At 46.1% G+C, this 16,822-nt stretch overlaps 74 non-coding genes across 74 annotated transcripts; all 74 read left to right on the top strand.

The window, feature by feature from the left end:
* Positions 1–91: 91 nt before the first annotated feature.
* LOC148964650 (5S ribosomal RNA) lies at positions 92–210 on the top strand. Its single transcript, XR_016152891.1, has one exon. It is a non-coding gene; the product is annotated as a 5S ribosomal RNA (ribosomal RNA).
* A 173-nt stretch (positions 211–383) lies between these two features.
* On the top strand, positions 384–502 carry LOC148964649 (5S ribosomal RNA). Its single transcript, XR_016152890.1, has one exon. It is a non-coding gene; the product is annotated as a 5S ribosomal RNA (ribosomal RNA).
* A 92-nt stretch (positions 503–594) lies between these two features.
* On the top strand, positions 595–713 carry LOC148964648 (5S ribosomal RNA). Its single transcript, XR_016152888.1, has one exon. It is a non-coding gene; the product is annotated as a 5S ribosomal RNA (ribosomal RNA).
* A 170-nt stretch (positions 714–883) lies between these two features.
* LOC148964647 (5S ribosomal RNA) lies at positions 884–1,002 on the top strand. Its single transcript, XR_016152887.1, has one exon. It is a non-coding gene; the product is annotated as a 5S ribosomal RNA (ribosomal RNA).
* Positions 1,003–1,094: 92 nt separating this feature from the next.
* LOC148964646 (5S ribosomal RNA) lies at positions 1,095–1,213 on the top strand. The gene has a single exon (XR_016152886.1). It is a non-coding gene; the product is annotated as a 5S ribosomal RNA (ribosomal RNA).
* A 173-nt stretch (positions 1,214–1,386) lies between these two features.
* LOC148964645 (5S ribosomal RNA) lies at positions 1,387–1,505 on the top strand. Its single transcript, XR_016152885.1, has one exon. It is a non-coding gene; the product is annotated as a 5S ribosomal RNA (ribosomal RNA).
* A 92-nt stretch (positions 1,506–1,597) lies between these two features.
* LOC148964644 (5S ribosomal RNA) lies at positions 1,598–1,716 on the top strand. Its single transcript, XR_016152884.1, has one exon. It is a non-coding gene; the product is annotated as a 5S ribosomal RNA (ribosomal RNA).
* Positions 1,717–1,808: 92 nt separating this feature from the next.
* LOC148964643 (5S ribosomal RNA) lies at positions 1,809–1,927 on the top strand. Its single transcript, XR_016152883.1, has one exon. It is a non-coding gene; the product is annotated as a 5S ribosomal RNA (ribosomal RNA).
* Positions 1,928–2,102: 175 nt separating this feature from the next.
* Positions 2,103–2,221, top strand: LOC148964642 (5S ribosomal RNA). The gene has a single exon (XR_016152882.1). It is a non-coding gene; the product is annotated as a 5S ribosomal RNA (ribosomal RNA).
* A 92-nt stretch (positions 2,222–2,313) lies between these two features.
* LOC148964641 (5S ribosomal RNA) lies at positions 2,314–2,432 on the top strand. The gene has a single exon (XR_016152881.1). It is a non-coding gene; the product is annotated as a 5S ribosomal RNA (ribosomal RNA).
* A 92-nt stretch (positions 2,433–2,524) lies between these two features.
* On the top strand, positions 2,525–2,643 carry LOC148964640 (5S ribosomal RNA). Its single transcript, XR_016152880.1, has one exon. It is a non-coding gene; the product is annotated as a 5S ribosomal RNA (ribosomal RNA).
* Positions 2,644–2,813: 170 nt separating this feature from the next.
* On the top strand, positions 2,814–2,932 carry LOC148964639 (5S ribosomal RNA). Its single transcript, XR_016153386.1, has one exon. It is a non-coding gene; the product is annotated as a 5S ribosomal RNA (ribosomal RNA).
* A 92-nt stretch (positions 2,933–3,024) lies between these two features.
* On the top strand, positions 3,025–3,143 carry LOC148964638 (5S ribosomal RNA). The gene has a single exon (XR_016152879.1). It is a non-coding gene; the product is annotated as a 5S ribosomal RNA (ribosomal RNA).
* A 92-nt stretch (positions 3,144–3,235) lies between these two features.
* Positions 3,236–3,354, top strand: LOC148964637 (5S ribosomal RNA). Its single transcript, XR_016152877.1, has one exon. It is a non-coding gene; the product is annotated as a 5S ribosomal RNA (ribosomal RNA).
* A 92-nt stretch (positions 3,355–3,446) lies between these two features.
* On the top strand, positions 3,447–3,565 carry LOC148964636 (5S ribosomal RNA). The gene has a single exon (XR_016152876.1). It is a non-coding gene; the product is annotated as a 5S ribosomal RNA (ribosomal RNA).
* A 92-nt stretch (positions 3,566–3,657) lies between these two features.
* Positions 3,658–3,776, top strand: LOC148964635 (5S ribosomal RNA). The gene has a single exon (XR_016152875.1). It is a non-coding gene; the product is annotated as a 5S ribosomal RNA (ribosomal RNA).
* Positions 3,777–3,868: 92 nt separating this feature from the next.
* On the top strand, positions 3,869–3,987 carry LOC148964634 (5S ribosomal RNA). The gene has a single exon (XR_016152874.1). It is a non-coding gene; the product is annotated as a 5S ribosomal RNA (ribosomal RNA).
* Positions 3,988–4,160: 173 nt separating this feature from the next.
* Positions 4,161–4,279, top strand: LOC148964633 (5S ribosomal RNA). Its single transcript, XR_016152873.1, has one exon. It is a non-coding gene; the product is annotated as a 5S ribosomal RNA (ribosomal RNA).
* Positions 4,280–4,371: 92 nt separating this feature from the next.
* LOC148964632 (5S ribosomal RNA) lies at positions 4,372–4,490 on the top strand. Its single transcript, XR_016152872.1, has one exon. It is a non-coding gene; the product is annotated as a 5S ribosomal RNA (ribosomal RNA).
* Positions 4,491–4,582: 92 nt separating this feature from the next.
* LOC148964631 (5S ribosomal RNA) lies at positions 4,583–4,701 on the top strand. Its single transcript, XR_016152871.1, has one exon. It is a non-coding gene; the product is annotated as a 5S ribosomal RNA (ribosomal RNA).
* A 92-nt stretch (positions 4,702–4,793) lies between these two features.
* Positions 4,794–4,912, top strand: LOC148964630 (5S ribosomal RNA). Its single transcript, XR_016152870.1, has one exon. It is a non-coding gene; the product is annotated as a 5S ribosomal RNA (ribosomal RNA).
* Positions 4,913–5,004: 92 nt separating this feature from the next.
* Positions 5,005–5,123, top strand: LOC148964629 (5S ribosomal RNA). Its single transcript, XR_016153313.1, has one exon. It is a non-coding gene; the product is annotated as a 5S ribosomal RNA (ribosomal RNA).
* A 92-nt stretch (positions 5,124–5,215) lies between these two features.
* On the top strand, positions 5,216–5,334 carry LOC148964628 (5S ribosomal RNA). Its single transcript, XR_016152869.1, has one exon. It is a non-coding gene; the product is annotated as a 5S ribosomal RNA (ribosomal RNA).
* A 167-nt stretch (positions 5,335–5,501) lies between these two features.
* On the top strand, positions 5,502–5,620 carry LOC148964627 (5S ribosomal RNA). Its single transcript, XR_016152868.1, has one exon. It is a non-coding gene; the product is annotated as a 5S ribosomal RNA (ribosomal RNA).
* A 92-nt stretch (positions 5,621–5,712) lies between these two features.
* LOC148964626 (5S ribosomal RNA) lies at positions 5,713–5,831 on the top strand. The gene has a single exon (XR_016152866.1). It is a non-coding gene; the product is annotated as a 5S ribosomal RNA (ribosomal RNA).
* Positions 5,832–5,923: 92 nt separating this feature from the next.
* On the top strand, positions 5,924–6,042 carry LOC148964625 (5S ribosomal RNA). Its single transcript, XR_016152865.1, has one exon. It is a non-coding gene; the product is annotated as a 5S ribosomal RNA (ribosomal RNA).
* Positions 6,043–6,134: 92 nt separating this feature from the next.
* On the top strand, positions 6,135–6,253 carry LOC148964624 (5S ribosomal RNA). The gene has a single exon (XR_016153344.1). It is a non-coding gene; the product is annotated as a 5S ribosomal RNA (ribosomal RNA).
* Positions 6,254–6,345: 92 nt separating this feature from the next.
* LOC148964623 (5S ribosomal RNA) lies at positions 6,346–6,464 on the top strand. The gene has a single exon (XR_016152864.1). It is a non-coding gene; the product is annotated as a 5S ribosomal RNA (ribosomal RNA).
* Positions 6,465–6,556: 92 nt separating this feature from the next.
* LOC148964622 (5S ribosomal RNA) lies at positions 6,557–6,675 on the top strand. Its single transcript, XR_016152863.1, has one exon. It is a non-coding gene; the product is annotated as a 5S ribosomal RNA (ribosomal RNA).
* Positions 6,676–6,767: 92 nt separating this feature from the next.
* LOC148964621 (5S ribosomal RNA) lies at positions 6,768–6,886 on the top strand. The gene has a single exon (XR_016153398.1). It is a non-coding gene; the product is annotated as a 5S ribosomal RNA (ribosomal RNA).
* Positions 6,887–6,978: 92 nt separating this feature from the next.
* Positions 6,979–7,097, top strand: LOC148964620 (5S ribosomal RNA). The gene has a single exon (XR_016152862.1). It is a non-coding gene; the product is annotated as a 5S ribosomal RNA (ribosomal RNA).
* A 92-nt stretch (positions 7,098–7,189) lies between these two features.
* On the top strand, positions 7,190–7,308 carry LOC148964619 (5S ribosomal RNA). The gene has a single exon (XR_016152860.1). It is a non-coding gene; the product is annotated as a 5S ribosomal RNA (ribosomal RNA).
* Positions 7,309–7,400: 92 nt separating this feature from the next.
* Positions 7,401–7,519, top strand: LOC148964618 (5S ribosomal RNA). Its single transcript, XR_016152859.1, has one exon. It is a non-coding gene; the product is annotated as a 5S ribosomal RNA (ribosomal RNA).
* A 92-nt stretch (positions 7,520–7,611) lies between these two features.
* LOC148964617 (5S ribosomal RNA) lies at positions 7,612–7,730 on the top strand. Its single transcript, XR_016153375.1, has one exon. It is a non-coding gene; the product is annotated as a 5S ribosomal RNA (ribosomal RNA).
* Positions 7,731–7,822: 92 nt separating this feature from the next.
* On the top strand, positions 7,823–7,941 carry LOC148964616 (5S ribosomal RNA). Its single transcript, XR_016152858.1, has one exon. It is a non-coding gene; the product is annotated as a 5S ribosomal RNA (ribosomal RNA).
* A 167-nt stretch (positions 7,942–8,108) lies between these two features.
* On the top strand, positions 8,109–8,227 carry LOC148964615 (5S ribosomal RNA). Its single transcript, XR_016152857.1, has one exon. It is a non-coding gene; the product is annotated as a 5S ribosomal RNA (ribosomal RNA).
* Positions 8,228–8,319: 92 nt separating this feature from the next.
* Positions 8,320–8,438, top strand: LOC148964614 (5S ribosomal RNA). Its single transcript, XR_016152856.1, has one exon. It is a non-coding gene; the product is annotated as a 5S ribosomal RNA (ribosomal RNA).
* Positions 8,439–8,530: 92 nt separating this feature from the next.
* Positions 8,531–8,649, top strand: LOC148964613 (5S ribosomal RNA). Its single transcript, XR_016152854.1, has one exon. It is a non-coding gene; the product is annotated as a 5S ribosomal RNA (ribosomal RNA).
* A 92-nt stretch (positions 8,650–8,741) lies between these two features.
* LOC148964612 (5S ribosomal RNA) lies at positions 8,742–8,860 on the top strand. The gene has a single exon (XR_016152853.1). It is a non-coding gene; the product is annotated as a 5S ribosomal RNA (ribosomal RNA).
* A 171-nt stretch (positions 8,861–9,031) lies between these two features.
* Positions 9,032–9,150, top strand: LOC148964611 (5S ribosomal RNA). The gene has a single exon (XR_016152852.1). It is a non-coding gene; the product is annotated as a 5S ribosomal RNA (ribosomal RNA).
* A 92-nt stretch (positions 9,151–9,242) lies between these two features.
* LOC148964610 (5S ribosomal RNA) lies at positions 9,243–9,361 on the top strand. The gene has a single exon (XR_016152851.1). It is a non-coding gene; the product is annotated as a 5S ribosomal RNA (ribosomal RNA).
* A 92-nt stretch (positions 9,362–9,453) lies between these two features.
* On the top strand, positions 9,454–9,572 carry LOC148964609 (5S ribosomal RNA). Its single transcript, XR_016153343.1, has one exon. It is a non-coding gene; the product is annotated as a 5S ribosomal RNA (ribosomal RNA).
* Positions 9,573–9,664: 92 nt separating this feature from the next.
* On the top strand, positions 9,665–9,783 carry LOC148964608 (5S ribosomal RNA). Its single transcript, XR_016152850.1, has one exon. It is a non-coding gene; the product is annotated as a 5S ribosomal RNA (ribosomal RNA).
* Positions 9,784–9,875: 92 nt separating this feature from the next.
* LOC148964607 (5S ribosomal RNA) lies at positions 9,876–9,994 on the top strand. The gene has a single exon (XR_016152849.1). It is a non-coding gene; the product is annotated as a 5S ribosomal RNA (ribosomal RNA).
* A 92-nt stretch (positions 9,995–10,086) lies between these two features.
* On the top strand, positions 10,087–10,205 carry LOC148964606 (5S ribosomal RNA). The gene has a single exon (XR_016152848.1). It is a non-coding gene; the product is annotated as a 5S ribosomal RNA (ribosomal RNA).
* A 173-nt stretch (positions 10,206–10,378) lies between these two features.
* On the top strand, positions 10,379–10,497 carry LOC148964605 (5S ribosomal RNA). The gene has a single exon (XR_016152847.1). It is a non-coding gene; the product is annotated as a 5S ribosomal RNA (ribosomal RNA).
* Positions 10,498–10,589: 92 nt separating this feature from the next.
* Positions 10,590–10,708, top strand: LOC148964604 (5S ribosomal RNA). Its single transcript, XR_016152846.1, has one exon. It is a non-coding gene; the product is annotated as a 5S ribosomal RNA (ribosomal RNA).
* Positions 10,709–10,800: 92 nt separating this feature from the next.
* On the top strand, positions 10,801–10,919 carry LOC148964603 (5S ribosomal RNA). The gene has a single exon (XR_016152845.1). It is a non-coding gene; the product is annotated as a 5S ribosomal RNA (ribosomal RNA).
* A 92-nt stretch (positions 10,920–11,011) lies between these two features.
* Positions 11,012–11,130, top strand: LOC148964602 (5S ribosomal RNA). The gene has a single exon (XR_016152843.1). It is a non-coding gene; the product is annotated as a 5S ribosomal RNA (ribosomal RNA).
* Positions 11,131–11,222: 92 nt separating this feature from the next.
* LOC148964601 (5S ribosomal RNA) lies at positions 11,223–11,341 on the top strand. Its single transcript, XR_016152842.1, has one exon. It is a non-coding gene; the product is annotated as a 5S ribosomal RNA (ribosomal RNA).
* Positions 11,342–11,433: 92 nt separating this feature from the next.
* On the top strand, positions 11,434–11,552 carry LOC148964600 (5S ribosomal RNA). Its single transcript, XR_016153311.1, has one exon. It is a non-coding gene; the product is annotated as a 5S ribosomal RNA (ribosomal RNA).
* A 92-nt stretch (positions 11,553–11,644) lies between these two features.
* LOC148964599 (5S ribosomal RNA) lies at positions 11,645–11,763 on the top strand. Its single transcript, XR_016152841.1, has one exon. It is a non-coding gene; the product is annotated as a 5S ribosomal RNA (ribosomal RNA).
* Positions 11,764–11,936: 173 nt separating this feature from the next.
* LOC148964598 (5S ribosomal RNA) lies at positions 11,937–12,055 on the top strand. Its single transcript, XR_016152840.1, has one exon. It is a non-coding gene; the product is annotated as a 5S ribosomal RNA (ribosomal RNA).
* A 92-nt stretch (positions 12,056–12,147) lies between these two features.
* LOC148964597 (5S ribosomal RNA) lies at positions 12,148–12,266 on the top strand. Its single transcript, XR_016152839.1, has one exon. It is a non-coding gene; the product is annotated as a 5S ribosomal RNA (ribosomal RNA).
* A 92-nt stretch (positions 12,267–12,358) lies between these two features.
* Positions 12,359–12,477, top strand: LOC148964596 (5S ribosomal RNA). The gene has a single exon (XR_016152838.1). It is a non-coding gene; the product is annotated as a 5S ribosomal RNA (ribosomal RNA).
* Positions 12,478–12,648: 171 nt separating this feature from the next.
* LOC148964595 (5S ribosomal RNA) lies at positions 12,649–12,767 on the top strand. Its single transcript, XR_016152837.1, has one exon. It is a non-coding gene; the product is annotated as a 5S ribosomal RNA (ribosomal RNA).
* A 92-nt stretch (positions 12,768–12,859) lies between these two features.
* LOC148964594 (5S ribosomal RNA) lies at positions 12,860–12,978 on the top strand. Its single transcript, XR_016152836.1, has one exon. It is a non-coding gene; the product is annotated as a 5S ribosomal RNA (ribosomal RNA).
* Positions 12,979–13,070: 92 nt separating this feature from the next.
* LOC148964593 (5S ribosomal RNA) lies at positions 13,071–13,189 on the top strand. The gene has a single exon (XR_016152835.1). It is a non-coding gene; the product is annotated as a 5S ribosomal RNA (ribosomal RNA).
* A 92-nt stretch (positions 13,190–13,281) lies between these two features.
* LOC148964592 (5S ribosomal RNA) lies at positions 13,282–13,400 on the top strand. The gene has a single exon (XR_016152834.1). It is a non-coding gene; the product is annotated as a 5S ribosomal RNA (ribosomal RNA).
* Positions 13,401–13,492: 92 nt separating this feature from the next.
* LOC148964591 (5S ribosomal RNA) lies at positions 13,493–13,611 on the top strand. Its single transcript, XR_016152832.1, has one exon. It is a non-coding gene; the product is annotated as a 5S ribosomal RNA (ribosomal RNA).
* A 172-nt stretch (positions 13,612–13,783) lies between these two features.
* Positions 13,784–13,902, top strand: LOC148964590 (5S ribosomal RNA). Its single transcript, XR_016152831.1, has one exon. It is a non-coding gene; the product is annotated as a 5S ribosomal RNA (ribosomal RNA).
* A 92-nt stretch (positions 13,903–13,994) lies between these two features.
* Positions 13,995–14,113, top strand: LOC148964589 (5S ribosomal RNA). The gene has a single exon (XR_016152830.1). It is a non-coding gene; the product is annotated as a 5S ribosomal RNA (ribosomal RNA).
* A 92-nt stretch (positions 14,114–14,205) lies between these two features.
* Positions 14,206–14,324, top strand: LOC148964588 (5S ribosomal RNA). The gene has a single exon (XR_016152829.1). It is a non-coding gene; the product is annotated as a 5S ribosomal RNA (ribosomal RNA).
* A 92-nt stretch (positions 14,325–14,416) lies between these two features.
* Positions 14,417–14,535, top strand: LOC148964587 (5S ribosomal RNA). The gene has a single exon (XR_016152828.1). It is a non-coding gene; the product is annotated as a 5S ribosomal RNA (ribosomal RNA).
* A 92-nt stretch (positions 14,536–14,627) lies between these two features.
* LOC148964586 (5S ribosomal RNA) lies at positions 14,628–14,746 on the top strand. The gene has a single exon (XR_016152827.1). It is a non-coding gene; the product is annotated as a 5S ribosomal RNA (ribosomal RNA).
* A 92-nt stretch (positions 14,747–14,838) lies between these two features.
* Positions 14,839–14,957, top strand: LOC148964585 (5S ribosomal RNA). Its single transcript, XR_016153310.1, has one exon. It is a non-coding gene; the product is annotated as a 5S ribosomal RNA (ribosomal RNA).
* A 92-nt stretch (positions 14,958–15,049) lies between these two features.
* LOC148964584 (5S ribosomal RNA) lies at positions 15,050–15,168 on the top strand. The gene has a single exon (XR_016152826.1). It is a non-coding gene; the product is annotated as a 5S ribosomal RNA (ribosomal RNA).
* A 92-nt stretch (positions 15,169–15,260) lies between these two features.
* LOC148964583 (5S ribosomal RNA) lies at positions 15,261–15,379 on the top strand. Its single transcript, XR_016152825.1, has one exon. It is a non-coding gene; the product is annotated as a 5S ribosomal RNA (ribosomal RNA).
* Positions 15,380–15,471: 92 nt separating this feature from the next.
* Positions 15,472–15,590, top strand: LOC148964582 (5S ribosomal RNA). Its single transcript, XR_016152824.1, has one exon. It is a non-coding gene; the product is annotated as a 5S ribosomal RNA (ribosomal RNA).
* Positions 15,591–15,682: 92 nt separating this feature from the next.
* Positions 15,683–15,801, top strand: LOC148964581 (5S ribosomal RNA). The gene has a single exon (XR_016152823.1). It is a non-coding gene; the product is annotated as a 5S ribosomal RNA (ribosomal RNA).
* A 170-nt stretch (positions 15,802–15,971) lies between these two features.
* Positions 15,972–16,090, top strand: LOC148964580 (5S ribosomal RNA). Its single transcript, XR_016152821.1, has one exon. It is a non-coding gene; the product is annotated as a 5S ribosomal RNA (ribosomal RNA).
* Positions 16,091–16,182: 92 nt separating this feature from the next.
* Positions 16,183–16,301, top strand: LOC148964579 (5S ribosomal RNA). Its single transcript, XR_016152820.1, has one exon. It is a non-coding gene; the product is annotated as a 5S ribosomal RNA (ribosomal RNA).
* Positions 16,302–16,475: 174 nt separating this feature from the next.
* On the top strand, positions 16,476–16,594 carry LOC148964578 (5S ribosomal RNA). The gene has a single exon (XR_016152819.1). It is a non-coding gene; the product is annotated as a 5S ribosomal RNA (ribosomal RNA).
* A 92-nt stretch (positions 16,595–16,686) lies between these two features.
* On the top strand, positions 16,687–16,805 carry LOC148964577 (5S ribosomal RNA). Its single transcript, XR_016152818.1, has one exon. It is a non-coding gene; the product is annotated as a 5S ribosomal RNA (ribosomal RNA).
* Positions 16,806–16,822: the final 17 nt, after the last annotated feature.

The following is a 16,822-nucleotide window of genomic DNA, read 5'->3' as shown; positions in this document are numbered from 1 at the left end:
TATTGTTGGATGGGAGACCTAGTAAGCTTTATATGGTTTACTACCCTAATGTTCTAACCATTCAAATAGCCCAATTTTGGCAGCAGATTTTGCTTACGGCCATACCACCTTGAGAACGCCCGAACTCGTCTGATCTCGGAAGCTAAGCAGGGTCGGGCCTGGTTAGTACTTGGATGGGAGACCGCCTGGGAATACCAGGTGCTGTAAGCTTTATTGTTTAAAAAAAAAAAAAAAAAAAATAAGAGTCAATGAAATGGTTCAAAAATCCTAAATTGTCTTTTTTCCCCCTCAAAATGCCTGAAATCGTCTCTGAGTTTCTTCAGAAAGCCTGAAAGAGTCTCTTTTTTTTTTCTTCAAATAGCCCAATTTTGGCAGCAGATTTCGCTTACGGCCATACCACCTTGAGAACGCCCGAACTCGTCTGATCTCGGAAGCTAAGCAGGGTCGGGCCTGGTTAGTACTTGGATGGGAGACCGCCTGGGAATACCAGGTGCTGTAAGCTTTATTGTTGGATGGGAGACCTAGTAAGCTTTATATGGTTTACTACCCTAATGTTCTAACCATTCAAATAGCCCAATTTTGGCAGCAGATTTTGCTTACGGCCATACCACCTTGAGAACGCCCGAACTCGTCTGATCTCGGAAGCTAAGCAGGGTCGGGCCTGGTTAGTACTTGGATGGGAGACCGCCTGGGAATACCAGGTGCTGTAAGCTTTATTGTTTAAAAAAAAAAAAAAAAAAAAAGAGTCAATGAAATTGTTCAAAAATCCTAAATTGTCTTTTTTCCCCCTCAAAATGCCTGAAATCGTCTCTGAGTTTCTTCAGAAAGCCTGAAAGAGTCTCTTTTTTTTTCTTCAAATAGCCCAATTTTGGCAGCAGATTTCGCTTACGGCCATACCACCTTGAGAACGCCCGAACTCGTCTGATCTCGGAAGCTAAGCAGGGTCGGGCCTGGTTAGTACTTGGATGGGAGACCGCCTGGGAATACCAGGTGCTGTAAGCTTTATTGTTGGATGGGAGACCTAGTAAGCTTTATATGGTTTACTACCCTAATGTTCTAACCATTCAAATAGCCCAATTTTGGCAGCAGATTTTGCTTACGGCCATACCACCTTGAGAACGCCCGAACTCGTCTGATCTCGGAAGCTAAGCAGGGTCGGGCCTGGTTAGTACTTGGATGGGAGACCGCCTGGGAATACCAGGTGCTGTAAGCTTTATTGTTTAAAAAAAAAAAAAAAAAAAATAAGAGTCAATGAAATGGTTCAAAAATCCTAAATTGTCTTTTTTCCCCCTCAAAATGCCTGAAATCGTCTCTGAGTTTCTTCAGAAAGCCTGAAAGAGTCTCTTTTTTTTTTCTTCAAATAGCCCAATTTTGGCAGCAGATTTCGCTTACGGCCATACCACCTTGAGAACGCCCGAACTCGTCTGATCTCGGAAGCTAAGCAGGGTCGGGCCTGGTTAGTACTTGGATGGGAGACCGCCTGGGAATACCAGGTGCTGTAAGCTTTATTGTTGGATGGGAGACCTAGTAAGCTTTATATGGTTTACTACCCTAATGTTCTAACCATTCAAATAGCCCAATTTTGGCAGCAGATTTTGCTTACGGCCATACCACCTTGAGAACGCCCGAACTCGTCTGATCTCGGAAGCTAAGCAGGGTCGGGCCTGGTTAGTACTTGGATGGGAGACCGCCTGGGAATACCAGGTGCTGTAAGCTTTATTGTTGGATGGGAGACCTAGTAAGCTTTATATGGTTTACTACCCTAATGTTCTAACCATTCAAAAAGCCCAATTTTGGCAGCAGATTTTGCTTACGGCCATACCACCTTGAGAACGCCCGAACTCGTCTGATCTCGGAAGCTAAGCAGGGTCGGGCCTGGTTAGTACTTGGATGGGAGACCGCCTGGGAATACCAGGTGCTGTAAGCTTTATTGTTTAAAAAATAAAAAAAAAATAAAAAAAAGAGTCAATGAAATGGTTCAAAAATCCTAAATTGTCTTTTTTCCCCCTCAAAATGCCTGAAATCGTCTCTGAGTTTCTTCAGAAAGCCTGAAAGAGTCTCTTTTTTTTTCTTCAAATAGCCCAATTTTGGCAGCAGATTTCGCTTACGGCCATACCACCTTGAGAACGCCCGAACTCGTCTGATCTCGGAAGCTAAGCAGGGTCGGGCCTGGTTAGTACTTGGATGGGAGACCGCCTGGGAATACCAGGTGCTGTAAGCTTTATTGTTGGATGGGAGACCTAGTAAGCTTTATATGGTTTACTACCCTAATGTTCTAACCATTCAAATAGCCCAATTTTGGCAGCAGATTTTGCTTACGGCCATACCACCTTGAGAACGCCCGAACTCGTCTGATCTCGGAAGCTAAGCAGGGTCGGGCCTGGTTAGTACTTGGATGGGAGACCGCCTGGGAATACCAGGTGCTGTAAGCTTTATTGTTGGATGGGAGACCTAGTAAGCTTTATATGGTTTACTACCCTAATGTTCTAACCATTCAAATAGCCCAATTTTGGCAGCAGATTTCGCTTACGGCCATACCACCTTGAGAACGCCCGAACTCGTCTGATCTCGGAAGCTAAGCAGGGTCGGGCCTGGTTAGTACTTGGATGGGAGACCGCCTGGGAATACCAGGTGCTGTAAGCTTTATTGTTTAAAAAAAAAAAAAAAAAAAAAGAGTCAATGAAATAGTTCAAAAATCCTAAATTGTCTTTTTTCCCCCTCAAAATGCCTGAAATCGTCTCTGAGTTTCTTCAGAAAGCCTGAAAGAGTCTCTTTTTTTTTCTTCAAATAGCCCAATTTTGGCAGCAGATTTCGCTTACGGCCATACCACCTTGAGAACGCCCGAACTCGTCTGATCTCGGAAGCTAAGCAGGGTCGGGCCTGGTTAGTTCTTGGATGGGAGACCGCCTGGGAATACCAGGTGCTGTAAGCTTTATTGTTGGATGGGAGACCTAGTAAGCTTTATATGGTTTACTACCCTAATGTTCTAACCATTCAAATAGCCCAATTTTGGCAGCAGATTTTGCTTACGGCCATACCACCTTGAGAACGCCCGAACTCGTCTGATCTCGGAAGCTAAGCAGGGTCGGGCCTGGTTAGTACTTGGATGGGAGACCGCCTGGGAATACCAGGTGCTGTAAGCTTTATTGTTGGATGGGAGACCTAGTAAGCTTTATATGGTTTACTACCCTAATGTTCTAACCATTCAAATAGCCCAATTTTGGCAGCAGATTTTGCTTACGGCCATACCACCTTGAGAACGCCCGAACTCGTCTGATCTCGGAAGCTAAGCAGGGTCGGGCCTGGTTAGTACTTGGATGGGAGACCGCCTGGGAATACCAGGTGCTGTAAGCTTTATTGTTGGATGGGAGACCTAGTAAGCTTTATATGGTTTACTACCCTAATGTTCTAACCATTCAAATAGCCCAATTTTGGCAGCAGATTTAGCTTACGGCCATACCACCTTGAGAACGCCCGAACTCGTCTGATCTCGGAAGCTAAGCAGGGTCGGGCCTGGTTAGTACTTGGATGGGAGACCGCCTGGGAATACCAGGTGCTGTAAGCTTTATTGTTGGATGGGAGACCTAGTAAGCTTTATATGGTTTACTACCCTAATGTTCTAACCATTCAAATAGCCCAATTTTGGCAGCAGATTTTGCTTACGGCCATACCACCTTGAGAACGCCCGAACTCGTCTGATCTCGGAAGCTAAGCAGGGTCGGGCCTGGTTAGTACTTGGATGGGAGACCGCCTGGGAATACCAGGTGCTGTAAGCTTTATTGTTGGATGGGAGACCTAGTAAGCTTTATATGGTTTACTACCCTAATGTTCTAACCATTCAAAAAGCCCAATTTTGGCAGCAGATTTTGCTTACGGCCATACCACCTTGAGAACGCCCGAACTCGTCTGATCTCGGAAGCTAAGCAGGGTCGGGCCTGGTTAGTACTTGGATGGGAGACCGCCTGGGAATACCAGGTGCTGTAAGCTTTATTGTTTAAAAAAAAAAAAAAAAAAAATAAGAGTCAATGAAATGGTTCAAAAATCCTAAATTGTCTTTTTTCCCCCTCAAAATGCCTGAAATCGTCTCTGAGTTTCTTCAGAAAGCCTGAAAGAGTCTCTTTTTTTTTTCTTCAAATAGCCCAATTTTGGCAGCAGATTTCGCTTACGGCCATACCACCTTGAGAACGCCCGAACTCGTCTGATCTCGGAAGCTAAGCAGGGTCGGGCCTGGTTAGTACTTGGATGGGAGACCGCCTGGGAATACCAGGTGCTGTAAGCTTTATTGTTGGATGGGAGACCTAGTAAGCTTTATATGGTTTACTACCCTAATGTTCTAACCATTCAAATAGCCCAATTTTGGCAGCAGATTTTGCTTACGGCCATACCACCTTGAGAACGCCCGAACTCGTCTGATCTCGGAAGCTAAGCAGGGTCGGGCCTGGTTAGTACTTGGATGGGAGACCGCCTGGGAATACCAGGTGCTGTAAGCTTTATTGTTGGATGGGAGACCTAGTAAGCTTTATATGGTTTACTACCCTAATGTTCTAACCATTCAAAAAGCCCAATTTTGGCAGCAGATTTCGCTTACGGCCATACCACCTTGAGAACGCCCGAACTCGTCTGATCTCGGAAGCTAAGCAGGGTCGGGCCTGGTTAGTACTTGGATGGGAGACCGCCTGGGAATACCAGGTGCTGTAAGCTTTATTGTTGGATGGGAGACCTAGTAAGCTTTATATGGTTTACTACCCTAATGTTCTAACCATTCAAATAGCCCAATTTTGGCAGCAGATTTCGCTTACGGCCATACCACCTTGAGAACGCCCGAACTCGTCTGATCTCGGAAGCTAAGCAGGGTCGGGCCTGGTTAGTACTTGGATGGGAGACCGCCTGGGAATACCAGGTGCTGTAAGCTTTATTGTTGGATGGGAGACCTAGTAAGCTTTATATGGTTTACTACCCTAATGTTCTAACCATTCAAATAGCCCAATTTTGGCAGCAGATTTTGCTTACGGCCATACCACCTTGAGAACGCCCGAACTCGTCTGATCTCGGAAGCAAAGCAGGGTCGGGCCTGGTTAGTACTTGGATGGGAGACCGCCTGGGAATACCAGGTGCTGTAAGCTTTATTGTTGGATGGGACACCTAGTAAGCTTTATATGGTTTACTACCCTAATGTTCTAACCATTCAAAAAGCCCAATTTTGGCAGCAGATTTTGCTTACGGCCATACCACCTTGAGAACGCCCGAACTCGTCTGATCTCGGAAGCTAAGCAGGGTCGGGCCTGGTTAGTACTTGGATGGGAGACCGCCTGGGAATACCAGGTGCTGTAAGCTTTATTGTTTAAAAAAAAAAAAAAAAAGAGTCAATGAAATGGTTCAAAAATCCTAAATTGTCTTTTTTCCCCCTCAAAATGCCTGAAATCGTCTCTGAGTTTCTTCAGAAAGCCTGAAAGAGTCTCTTTTTTTTTTCTTCAAATAGCCCAATTTTGGCAGCAGATTTCGCTTACGGCCATACCACCTTGAGAACGCCCGAACTCGTCTGATCTCGGAAGCTAAGCAGGGTCGGGCCTGGTTAGTACTTGGATGGGAGACCGCCTGGGAATACCAGGTGCTGTAAGCTTTATTGTTGGATGGGAGACCTAGTAAGCTTTATATGGTTTACTACCCTAATGTTCTAACCATTCAAATAGCCCAATTTTGGCAGCAGATTTTGCTTACGGCCATACCACCTTGAGAACGCCCGAACTCGTCTGATCTCGGAAGCTAAGCAGGGTCGGGCCTGGTTAGTACTTGGATGGGAGACCGCCTGGGAATACCAGGTGCTGTAAGCTTTATTGTTGGATGGGAGACCTAGTAAGCTTTATATGGTTTACTACCCTAATGTTCTAACCATTCAAAAAGCCCAATTTTGGCAGCAGATTTTGCTTACGGCCATACCACCTTGAGAACGCCCGAACTCGTCTGATCTCGGAAGCTAAGCAGGGTCGGGCCTGGTTAGTACTTGGATGGGAGACCGCCTGGGAATACCAGGTGCTGTAAGCTTTATTGTTGGATGGGAGACCTAGTAAGCTTTATATGGTTTACTACCCTAATGTTCTAACCATTCAAAAAGCCCAATTTTGGCAGCAGATTTTGCTTACGGCCATACCACCTTGAGAACGCCCGAACTCGTCTGATCTCGGAAGCTAAGCAGGGTCGGGCCTGGTTAGTACTTGGATGGGAGACCGCCTGGGAATACCAGGTGCTGTAAACTTTATTGTTGGATGGGAGACCTAGTAAGCTTTATATGGTTTACTACCCTAATGTTCTAACCATTCAAATAGCCCAATTTTGGCAGCAGATTTTGCTTACGGCCATACCACCTTGAGAACGCCCGAACTCGTCTGATCTCGGAAGCTAAGCAGGGTCGGGCCTGGTTAGTACTTGGATGGGAGACCGCCTGGGAATACCAGGTGCTGTAAGCTTTATTGTTGGATGGGAGACCTAGTAAGCTTTATATGGTTTACTACCCTAATGTTCTAACCATTCAAAAAGCCCAATTTTGGCAGCAGATTTTGCTTACGGCCATACCACCTTGAGAACGCCCGAACTCGTCTGATCTCGGAAGCTAAGCAGGGTCGGGCCTGGTTAGTACTTGGATGGGAGACCGCCTGGGAATACCAGGTGCTGTAAGCTTTATTGTTGGATGGGAGACCTAGTAAGCTTTATATGGTTTACTACCCTAATGTTCTAACCATTCAAATAGCCCAATTTTGGCAGCAGATTTTGCTTACGGCCATACCACCTTGAGAACGCCCGAACTCGTCTGATCTCGGAAGCTCAGCAGGGTCGGGCCTGGTTAGTACTTGGATGGGAGACCGCCTGGGAATACCAGGTGCTGTAAGCTTTATTGTTGGATGGGAGACCTAGTAAGCTTTATATGGTTTACTACCCTAATGTTCTAACCATTCAAAAAGCCCAATTTTGGCAGCAGATTTTGCTTACGGCCATACCACCTTGAGAACGCCCGAACTCGTCTGATCTCGGAAGCTAAGCAGGGTCGGGCCTGGTTAGTACTTGGATGGGAGACCGCCTGGGAATACCAGGTGCTGTAAGCTTTATTGTTGGATGGGAGACCTAGTAAGCTTTATATGGTTTACTACCCTAATGTTCTAACCATTCAAAAAGCCCAATTTTGGCAGCAGATTTCGCTTACGGCCATACCACCTTGAGAACGCCCGAACTCGTCTGATCTCGGAAGCTAAGCAGGGTCGGGCCTGGTTAGTACTTGGATGGGAGACCGCCTGGGAATACCAGGTGCTGTAAGCTTTATTGTTGGATGGGAGACCTAGTAAGCTTTATATGGTTTACTACCCTAATGTTCTAACCATTCAAATAGCCCAATTTTGGCAGCAGATTTCGCTTACGGCCATACCACCTTGAGAACGCCCGAACTCGTCTGATCTCGGAAGCTAAGCAGGGTCGGGCCTGGTTAGTACTTGGATGGGAGACCGCCTGGGAATACCAGGTGCTGTAAGCTTTATTGTTGGATGGGAGACCTAGTAAGCTTTATATGGTTTACTACCCTAATGTTCTAACCATTCAAATAGCCCAATTTTGGCAGCAGATTTTGCTTACGGCCATACCACCTTGAGAACGCCCGAACTCGTCTGATCTCGAAAGCTAAGCAGGGTCGGGCCTGGTTAGTACTTGGATGGGAGACCGCCTGGGAATACCAGGTGCTGTAAGCTTTATTGTTGGATGGGACACCTAGTAAGCTTTATATGGTTTACTACCCTAATGTTCTAACCATTCAAAAAGCCCAATTTTGGCAGCAGATTTTGCTTACGGCCATACCACCTTGAGAACGCCCGAACTCGTCTGATCTCGGAAGCTAAGCAGGGTCGGGCCTGGTTAGTACTTGGATGGGAGACCGCCTGGGAATACCAGGTGCTGTAAGCTTTATTGTTTAAAAAAAAAAAAAAAAAGAGTCAATGAAATGGTTCAAAAATCCTAAATTGTCTTTTTTCCCCCTCAAAATGCCTGAAATCGTCTCTGAGTTTCTTCAGAAAGCCTGAAAGAGTCTCTTTTTTTTTTCTTCAAATAGCCCAATTTTGGCAGCAGATTTCGCTTACGGCCATACCACCTTGAGAACGCCCGAACTCGTCTGATCTCGGAAGCTAAGCAGGGTCGGGCCTGGTTAGTACTTGGATGGGAGACCGCCTGGGAATACCAGGTGCTGTAAGCTTTATTGTTGGATGGGAGACCTAGTAAGCTTTATATGGTTTACTACCCTAATGTTCTAACCATTCAAATAGCCCAATTTTGGCAGCAGATTTTGCTTACGGCCATACCACCTTGAGAACGCCCGAACTCGTCTGATCTCGGAAGCTAAGCAGGGTCGGGCCTGGTTAGTACTTGGATGGGAGACCGCCTGGGAATACCAGGTGCTGTAAGCTTTATTGTTGGATGGGAGACCTAGTAAGCTTTATATGGTTTACTACCCTAATGTTCTAACCATTCAAAAAGCCCAATTTTGGCAGCAGATTTTGCTTACGGCCATACCACCTTGAGAACGCCCGAACTCGTCTGATCTCGGAAGCTAAGCAGGGTCGGGCCTGGTTAGTACTTGGATGGGAGACCGCCTGGGAATACCAGGTGCTGTAAGCTTTATTGTTGGATGGGAGACCTAGTAAGCTTTATATGGTTTACTACCCTAATGTTCTAACCATTCAAAAAGCCCAATTTTGGCAGCAGATTTTGCTTACGGCCATACCACCTTGAGAACGCCCGAACTCGTCTGATCTCGGAAGCTAAGCAGGGTCGGGCCTGGTTAGTACTTGGATGGGAGACCGCCTGGGAATACCAGGTGCTGTAAGCTTTATTGTTTAAAAAAAAAAAAAAAAAAAAAAGAGTCAATGAAATTGTTCAAAAATCCTAAATTGTCTTTTTTCCCCCTCAAAATGCCTGAAATCGTCTCTGAGTTTCTTCAGAAAGCCTGAAAGAGTCTCTTTTTTTTTCTTCAAATAGCCCAATTTTGGCAGCAGATTTCGCTTACGGCCATACCACCTTGAGAACGCCCGAACTCGTCTGATCTCGGAAGCTAAGCAGGGTCGGGCCTGGTTAGTACTTGGATGGGAGACCGCCTGGGAATACCAGGTGCTGTAAGCTTTATTGTTGGATGGGAGACCTAGTAAGCTTTATATGGTTTACTACCCTAATGTTCTAACCATTCAAATAGCCCAATTTTGGCAGCAGATTTTGCTTACGGCCATACCACCTTGAGAACGCCCGAACTCGTCTGATCTCGGAAGCTAAGCAGGGTCGGGCCTGGTTAGTACTTGGATGGGAGACCGCCTGGGAATACCAGGTGCTGTAAGCTTTATTGTTGGATGGGAGACCTAGTAAGCTTTATATGGTTTACTACCCTAATGTTCTAACCATTCAAATAGCCCAATTTTGGCAGCAGATTTTGCTTACGGCCATACCACCTTGAGAACGCCCGAACTCGTCTGATCTCGGAAGCTAAGCAGGGTCGGGCCTGGTTAGTACTTGGATGGGAGACCGCCTGGGAATACCAGGTGCTGTAAACTTTATTGTTGGATGGGAGACCTAGTAAGCTTTATATGGTTTACTACCCTAATGTTCTAACCATTCAAATAGCCCAATTTTGGCAGCAGATTTTGCTTACGGCCATACCACCTTGAGAACGCCCGAACTCGTCTGATCTCGGAAGCTAAGCAGGGTCGGGCCTGGTTAGTACTTGGATGGGAGACCGCCTGGGAATACCAGGTGCTGTAAGCTTTATTGTTGGATGGGAGACCTAGTAAGCTTTATATGGTTTACTACCCTAATGTTCTAACCATTCAAATAGCCCAATTTTGGCAGCAGATTTTGCTTACGGCCATACCACCTTGAGAACGCCCGAACTCGTCTGATCTCGGAAGCTAAGCAGGGTCGGGCCTGGTTAGTACTTGGATGGGAGACCGCCTGGGAATACCAGGTGCTGTAAGCTTTATTGTTGGATGGGAGACCTAGTAAGCTTTATATGGTTTACTACCCTAATGTTCTAACCATTCAAAAAGCCCAATTTTGGCAGCAGATTTTGCTTACGGCCATACCACCTTGAGAACGCCCGAACTCGTCTGATCTCGGAAGCTAAGCAGGGTCGGGCCTGGTTAGTACTTGGATGGGAGACCGCCTGGGAATACCAGGTGCTGTAAGCTTTATTGTTTAAAAAAAAAAAAAAAAAAAATAAGAGTCAATGAAATGGTTCAAAAATCCTAAATTGTCTTTTTTCCCCCTCAAAATGCCTGAAATCGTCTCTGAGTTTCTTCAGAAAGCCTGAAAGAGTCTCTTTTTTTTTTCTTCAAATAGCCCAATTTTGGCAGCAGATTTCGCTTACGGCCATACCACCTTGAGAACGCCCGAACTCGTCTGATCTCGGAAGCTAAGCAGGGTCGGGCCTGGTTAGTACTTGGATGGGAGACCGCCTGGGAATACCAGGTGCTGTAAGCTTTATTGTTGGATGGGAGACCTAGTAAGCTTTATATGGTTTACTACCCTAATGTTCTAACCATTCAAATAGCCCAATTTTGGCAGCAGATTTTGCTTACGGCCATACCACCTTGAGAACGCCCGAACTCGTCTGATCTCGGAAGCTAAGCAGGGTCGGGCCTGGTTAGTACTTGGATGGGAGACCGCCTGGGAATACCAGGTGCTGTAAGCTTTATTGTTGGATGGGAGACCTAGTAAGCTTTATATGGTTTACTACCCTAATGTTCTAACCATTCAAAAAGCCCAATTTTGGCAGCAGATTTTGCTTACGGCCATACCACCTTGAGAACGCCCGAACTCGTCTGATCTCGGAAGCTAAGCAGGGTCGGGCCTGGTTAGTACTTGGATGGGAGACCGCCTGGGAATACCAGGTGCTGTAAGCTTTATTGTTGGATGGGAGACCTAGTAAGCTTTATATGGTTTACTACCCTAATGTTCTAACCATTCAAAAAGCCCAATTTTGGCAGCAGATTTCGCTTACGGCCATACCACCTTGAGAACGCCCGAACTCGTCTGATCTCGGAAGCTAAGCAGGGTCGGGCCTGGTTAGTACTTGGATGGGAGACCGCCTGGGAATACCAGGTGCTGTAAGCTTTATTGTTGGATGGGAGACCTAGTAAGCTTTATATGGTTTACTACCCTAATGTTCTAACCATTCAAATAGCCCAATTTTGGCAGCAGATTTCGCTTACGGCCATACCACCTTGAGAACGCCCGAACTCGTCTGATCTCGGAAGCTAAGCAGGGTCGGGCCTGGTTAGTACTTGGATGGGAGACCGCCTGGGAATACCAGGTGCTGTAAGCTTTATTGTTGGATGGGAGACCTAGTAAGCTTTATATGGTTTACTACCCTAATGTTCTAACCATTCAAATAGCCCAATTTTGGCAGCAGATTTTGCTTACGGCCATACCACCTTGAGAACGCCCGAACTCGTCTGATCTCGGAAGCAAAGCAGGGTCGGGCCTGGTTAGTACTTGGATGGGAGACCGCCTGGGAATACCAGGTGCTGTAAGCTTTATTGTTGGATGGGACACCTAGTAAGCTTTATATGGTTTACTACCCTAATGTTCTAACCATTCAAAAAGCCCAATTTTGGCAGCAGATTTTGCTTACGGCCATACCACCTTGAGAACGCCCGAACTCGTCTGATCTCGGAAGCTAAGCAGGGTCGGGCCTGGTTAGTACTTGGATGGGAGACCGCCTGGGAATACCAGGTGCTGTAAGCTTTATTGTTTAAAAAAAAAAAAAAAAAAAAAAAGAGTCAATGAAATGGTTCAAAAATCCTAAATTGTCTTTTTTCCCCCTCAAAATGCCTGAAATCGTCTCTGAGTTTCTTCAGAAAGCCTGAAAGAGTCTCTTTTTTTTTTCTTCAAATAGCCCAATTTTGGCAGCAGATTTCGCTTACGGCCATACCACCTTGAGAACGCCCGAACTCGTCTGATCTCGGAAGCTAAGCAGGGTCGGGCCTGGTTAGTACTTGGATGGGAGACCGCCTGGGAATACCAGGTGCTGTAAGCTTTATTGTTGGATGGGAGACCTAGTAAGCTTTATATGGTTTACTACCCTAATGTTCTAACCATTCAAATAGCCCAATTTTGGCAGCAGATTTTGCTTACGGCCATACCACCTTGAGAACGCCCGAACTCGTCTGATCTCGGAAGCTAAGCAGGGTCGGGCCTGGTTAGTACTTGGATGGGAGACCGCCTGGGAATACCAGGTGCTGTAAGCTTTATTGTTGGATGGGAGACCTAGTAAGCTTTATATGGTTTACTACCCTAATGTTCTAACCATTCAAATAGCCCAATTTTGGCAGCAGATTTTGCTTACGGCCATACCACCTTGAGAACGCCCGAACTCGTCTGATCTCGGAAGCTAAGCAGGGTCGGGCCTGGTTAGTACTTGGATGGGAGACCGCCTGGGAATACCAGGTGCTGTAAGCTTTATTGTTTAAAAAAAAAAAAAAAAAAAAAAGAGTCAATGAAATAGTTCAAAAATCCTAAATTGTCTTTTTTCCCCCTCAAAATGCCTGAAATCGTCTCTGAGTTTCTTCAGAAAGCCTGAAAGAGTCTCTTTTTTTTTCTTCAAATAGCCCAATTTTGGCAGCAGATTTCGCTTACGGCCATACCACCTTGAGAACGCCCGAACTCGTCTGATCTCGGAAGCTAAGCAGGGTCGGGCCTGGTTAGTACTTGGATGGGAGACCGCCTGGGAATACCAGGTGCTGTAAGCTTTATTGTTGGATGGGAGACCTAGTAAGCTTTATATGGTTTACTACCCTAATGTTCTAACCATTCAAATAGCCCAATTTTGGCAGCAGATTTTGCTTACGGCCATACCACCTTGAGAACGCCCGAACTCGTCTGATCTCGGAAGCTAAGCAGGGTCGGGCCTGGTTAGTACTTGGATGGGAGACCGCCTGGGAATACCAGGTGCTGTAAGCTTTATTGTTGGATGGGAGACCTAGTAAGCTTTATATGGTTTACTACCCTAATGTTCTAACCATTCAAAAAGCCCAATTTTGGCAGCAGATTTTGCTTACGGCCATACCACCTTGAGAACGCCCGAACTCGTCTGATCTCGGAAGCTAAGCAGGGTCGGGCCTGGTTAGTACTTGGATGGGAGACCGCCTGGGAATACCAGGTGCTGTAAGCTTTATTGTTGGATGGGAGACCTAGTAAGCTTTATATGGTTTACTACCCTAATGTTCTAACCATTCAAATAGCCCAATTTTGGCAGCAGATTTTGCTTACGGCCATACCACCTTGAGAACGCCCGAACTCGTCTGATCTCGGAAGCTAAGCAGGGTCGGGCCTGGTTAGTACTTGGATGGGAGACCGCCTGGGAATACCAGGTGCTGTAAGCTTTATTGTTGGATGGGAGACCTAGTAAGCTTTATATGGTTTACTACCCTAATGTTCTAACCATTCAAAAAGCCCAATTTTGGCAGCAGATTTTGCTTACGGCCATACCACCTTGAGAACGCCCGAACTCGTCTGATCTCGGAAGCTAAGCAGGGTCGGGCCTGGTTAGTACTTGGATGGGAGACCGCCTGGGAATACCAGGTGCTGTAAGCTTTATTGTTTAAAAAAAAAAAAAAAAAAAAAAGAGTCAATGAAATGGTTCAAAAATCCTAAATTGTCTTTTTTCCCCCTCAAAATGCCTGAAATCGTCTCTGAGTTTCTTCAGAAAGCCTGAAAGAGTCTCTTTTTTTTTTCTTCAAATAGCCCAATTTTGGCAGCAGATTTCGCTTACGGCCATACCACCTTGAGAACGCCCGAACTCGTCTGATCTCGGAAGCTAAGCAGGGTCGGGCCTGGTTAGTACTTGGATGGGAGACCGCCTGGGAATACCAGGTGCTGTAAGCTTTATTGTTGGATGGGAGACCTAGTAAGCTTTATATGGTTTACTACCCTAATGTTCTAACCATTCAAATAGCCCAATTTTGGCAGCAGATTTTGCTTACGGCCATACCACCTTGAGAACGCCCGAACTCGTCTGATCTCGGAAGCTAAGCAGGGTCGGGCCTGGTTAGTACTTGGATGGGAGACCGCCTGGGAATACCAGGTGCTGTAAGCTTTATTGTTGGATGGGAGACCTAGTAAGCTTTATATGGTTTACTACCCTAATGTTCTAACCATTCAAAAAGCCCAATTTTGGCAGCAGATTTTGCTTACGGCCATACCACCTTGAGAACGCCCGAACTCGTCTGATCTCGGAAGCTAAGCAGGGTCGGGCCTGGTTAGTACTTGGATGGGAGACCGCCTGGGAATACCAGGTGCTGTAAGCTTTATTGTTGGATGGGAGACCTAGTAAGCTTTATATGGTTTACTACCCTAATGTTCTAACCATTCAAAAAGCCCAATTTTGGCAGCAGATTTCGCTTACGGCCATACCACCTTGAGAACGCCCGAACTCGTCTGATCTCGGAAGCTAAGCAGGGTCGGGCCTGGTTAGTACTTGGATGGGAGACCGCCTGGGAATACCAGGTGCTGTAAGCTTTATTGTTGGATGGGAGACCTAGTAAGCTTTATATGGTTTACTACCCTAATGTTCTAACCATTCAAATAGCCCAATTTTGGCAGCAGATTTCGCTTACGGCCATACCACCTTGAGAACGCCCGAACTCGTCTGATCTCGGAAGCTAAGCAGGGTCGGGCCTGGTTAGTACTTGGATGGGAGACCGCCTGGGAATACCAGGTGCTGTAAGCTTTATTGTTGGATGGGAGACCTAGTAAGCTTTATATGGTTTACTACCCTAATGTTCTAACCATTCAAATAGCCCAATTTTGGCAGCAGATTTTGCTTACGGCCATACCACCTTGAGAACGCCCGAACTCGTCTGATCTCGGAAGCAAAGCAGGGTCGGGCCTGGTTAGTACTTGGATGGGAGACCGCCTGGGAATACCAGGTGCTGTAAGCTTTATTGTTGGATGGGACACCTAGTAAGCTTTATATGGTTTACTACCCTAATGTTCTAACCATTCAAATAGCCCAATTTTGGCAGCAGATTTTGCTTACGGCCATACCACCTTGAGAACGCCCGAACTCGTCTGATCTCGGAAGCTAAGCAGGGTCGGGCCTGGTTAGTACTTGGATGGGAGACCGCCTGGGAATACCAGGTGCTGTAAGCTTTATTGTTGGATGGGAGACCTAGTAAGCTTTATATGGTTTACTACCCTAATGTTCTAACCATTCAAAAAGCCCAATTTTGGCAGCAGATTTTGCTTACGGCCATACCACCTTGAGAACGCCCGAACTCGTCTGATCTCGGAAGCTAAGCAGGGTCGGGCCTGGTTAGTACTTGGATGGGAGACCGCCTGGGAATACCAGGTGCTGTAAGCTTTATTGTTGGATGGGAGACCTAGTAAGCTTTATATGGTTTACTACCCTAATGTTCTAACCATTCAAATAGCCCAATTTTGGCAGCAGATTTTGCTTACGGCCATACCACCTTGAGAACGCCCGAACTCGTCTGATCTCGGAAGCTAAGCAGGGTCGGGCCTGGTTAGTACTTGGATGGGAGACCGCCTGGGAATACCAGGTGCTGTAAGCTTTATTGTTGGATGGGAGACCTAGTAAGCTTTATATGGTTTACTACCCTAATGTTCTAACCATTCAAATAGCCCAATTTTGGCAGCAGATTTTGCTTACGGCCATACCACCTTGAGAACGCCCGAACTCGTCTGATCTCGGAAGCTAAGCAGGGTCGGGCCTGGTTAGTACTTGGATGGGAGACCGCCTGGGAATACCAGGTGCTGTAAGCTTTATTGTTTAAAAAAAAAAAAAAAAAAAAAGAGTCAATGAAATTGTTCAAAAATCCTAAATTGTCTTTTTTCCCCCTCAAAATGCCTGAAATCGTCTCTGAGTTTCTTCAGAAAGCCTGAAAGAGTCTCTTTTTTTTTCTTCAAATAGCCCAATTTTGGCAGCAGATTTCGCTTACGGCCATACCACCTTGAGAACGCCCGAACTCGTCTGATCTCGGAAGCTAAGCAGGGTCGGGCCTGGTTAGTACTTGGATGGGAGACCGCCTGGGAATACCAGGTGCTGTAAGCTTTATTGTTGGATGGGAGACCTAGTAAGCTTTATATGGTTTACTACCCTAATGTTCTAACCATTCAAATAGCCCAATTTTGGCAGCAGATTTTGCTTACGGCCATACCACCTTGAGAACGCCCGAACTCGTCTGATCTCGGAAGCTAAGCAGGGTCGGGCCTGGTTAGTACTTGGATGGGAGACCGCCTGGGAATACCAGGTGCTGTAAGCTTTATTGTTTAAAAAAAAAAAAAAAAAAAAATAAGAGTCAATGAAATGGTTCAAAAATCCTAAATTGTCTTTTTTCCCCCTCAAAATGCCTGAAATCGTCTCTGAGTTTCTTCAGAAAGCCTGAAAGAGTCTCTTTTTTTTTTCTTCAAATAGCCCAATTTTGGCAGCAGATTTCGCTTACGGCCATACCACCTTGAGAACGCCCGAACTCGTCTGATCTCGGAAGCTAAGCAGGGTCGGGCCTGGTTAGTACTTGGATGGGAGACCGCCTGGGAATACCAGGTGCTGTAAGCTTTATTGTTGGATGGGAGACCTAGTAAGCTTTATATGGTTTACTACCCTAATGTTCTAACCATTCAAATAGCCCAATTTTGGCAGCAGATTTTGCTTACGGCCATACCACCTTGAGAACGCCCGAACTCGTCTGATCTCGGAAGCTAAGCAGGGTCGGGCCTGGTTAGTACTTGGATGGGAGACCGCCTGGGAATACCAGGTGCTGTAAGCTTTATTGTTTAAAAAAAA

Source organism: Pimephales promelas (genome assembly GCF_988280905.1).
Source record: "Pimephales promelas chromosome 3 unlocalized genomic scaffold, fPimPro1.hap1.1 SUPER_3_unloc_1, whole genome shotgun sequence".
Lineage (NCBI taxonomy): Eukaryota > Metazoa > Chordata > Actinopteri > Cypriniformes > Leuciscidae > Pimephales > Pimephales promelas.
Note: the sequence above shows the minus strand (reverse complement) of the source record. Positions and strands in the feature narration are given on the sequence as shown.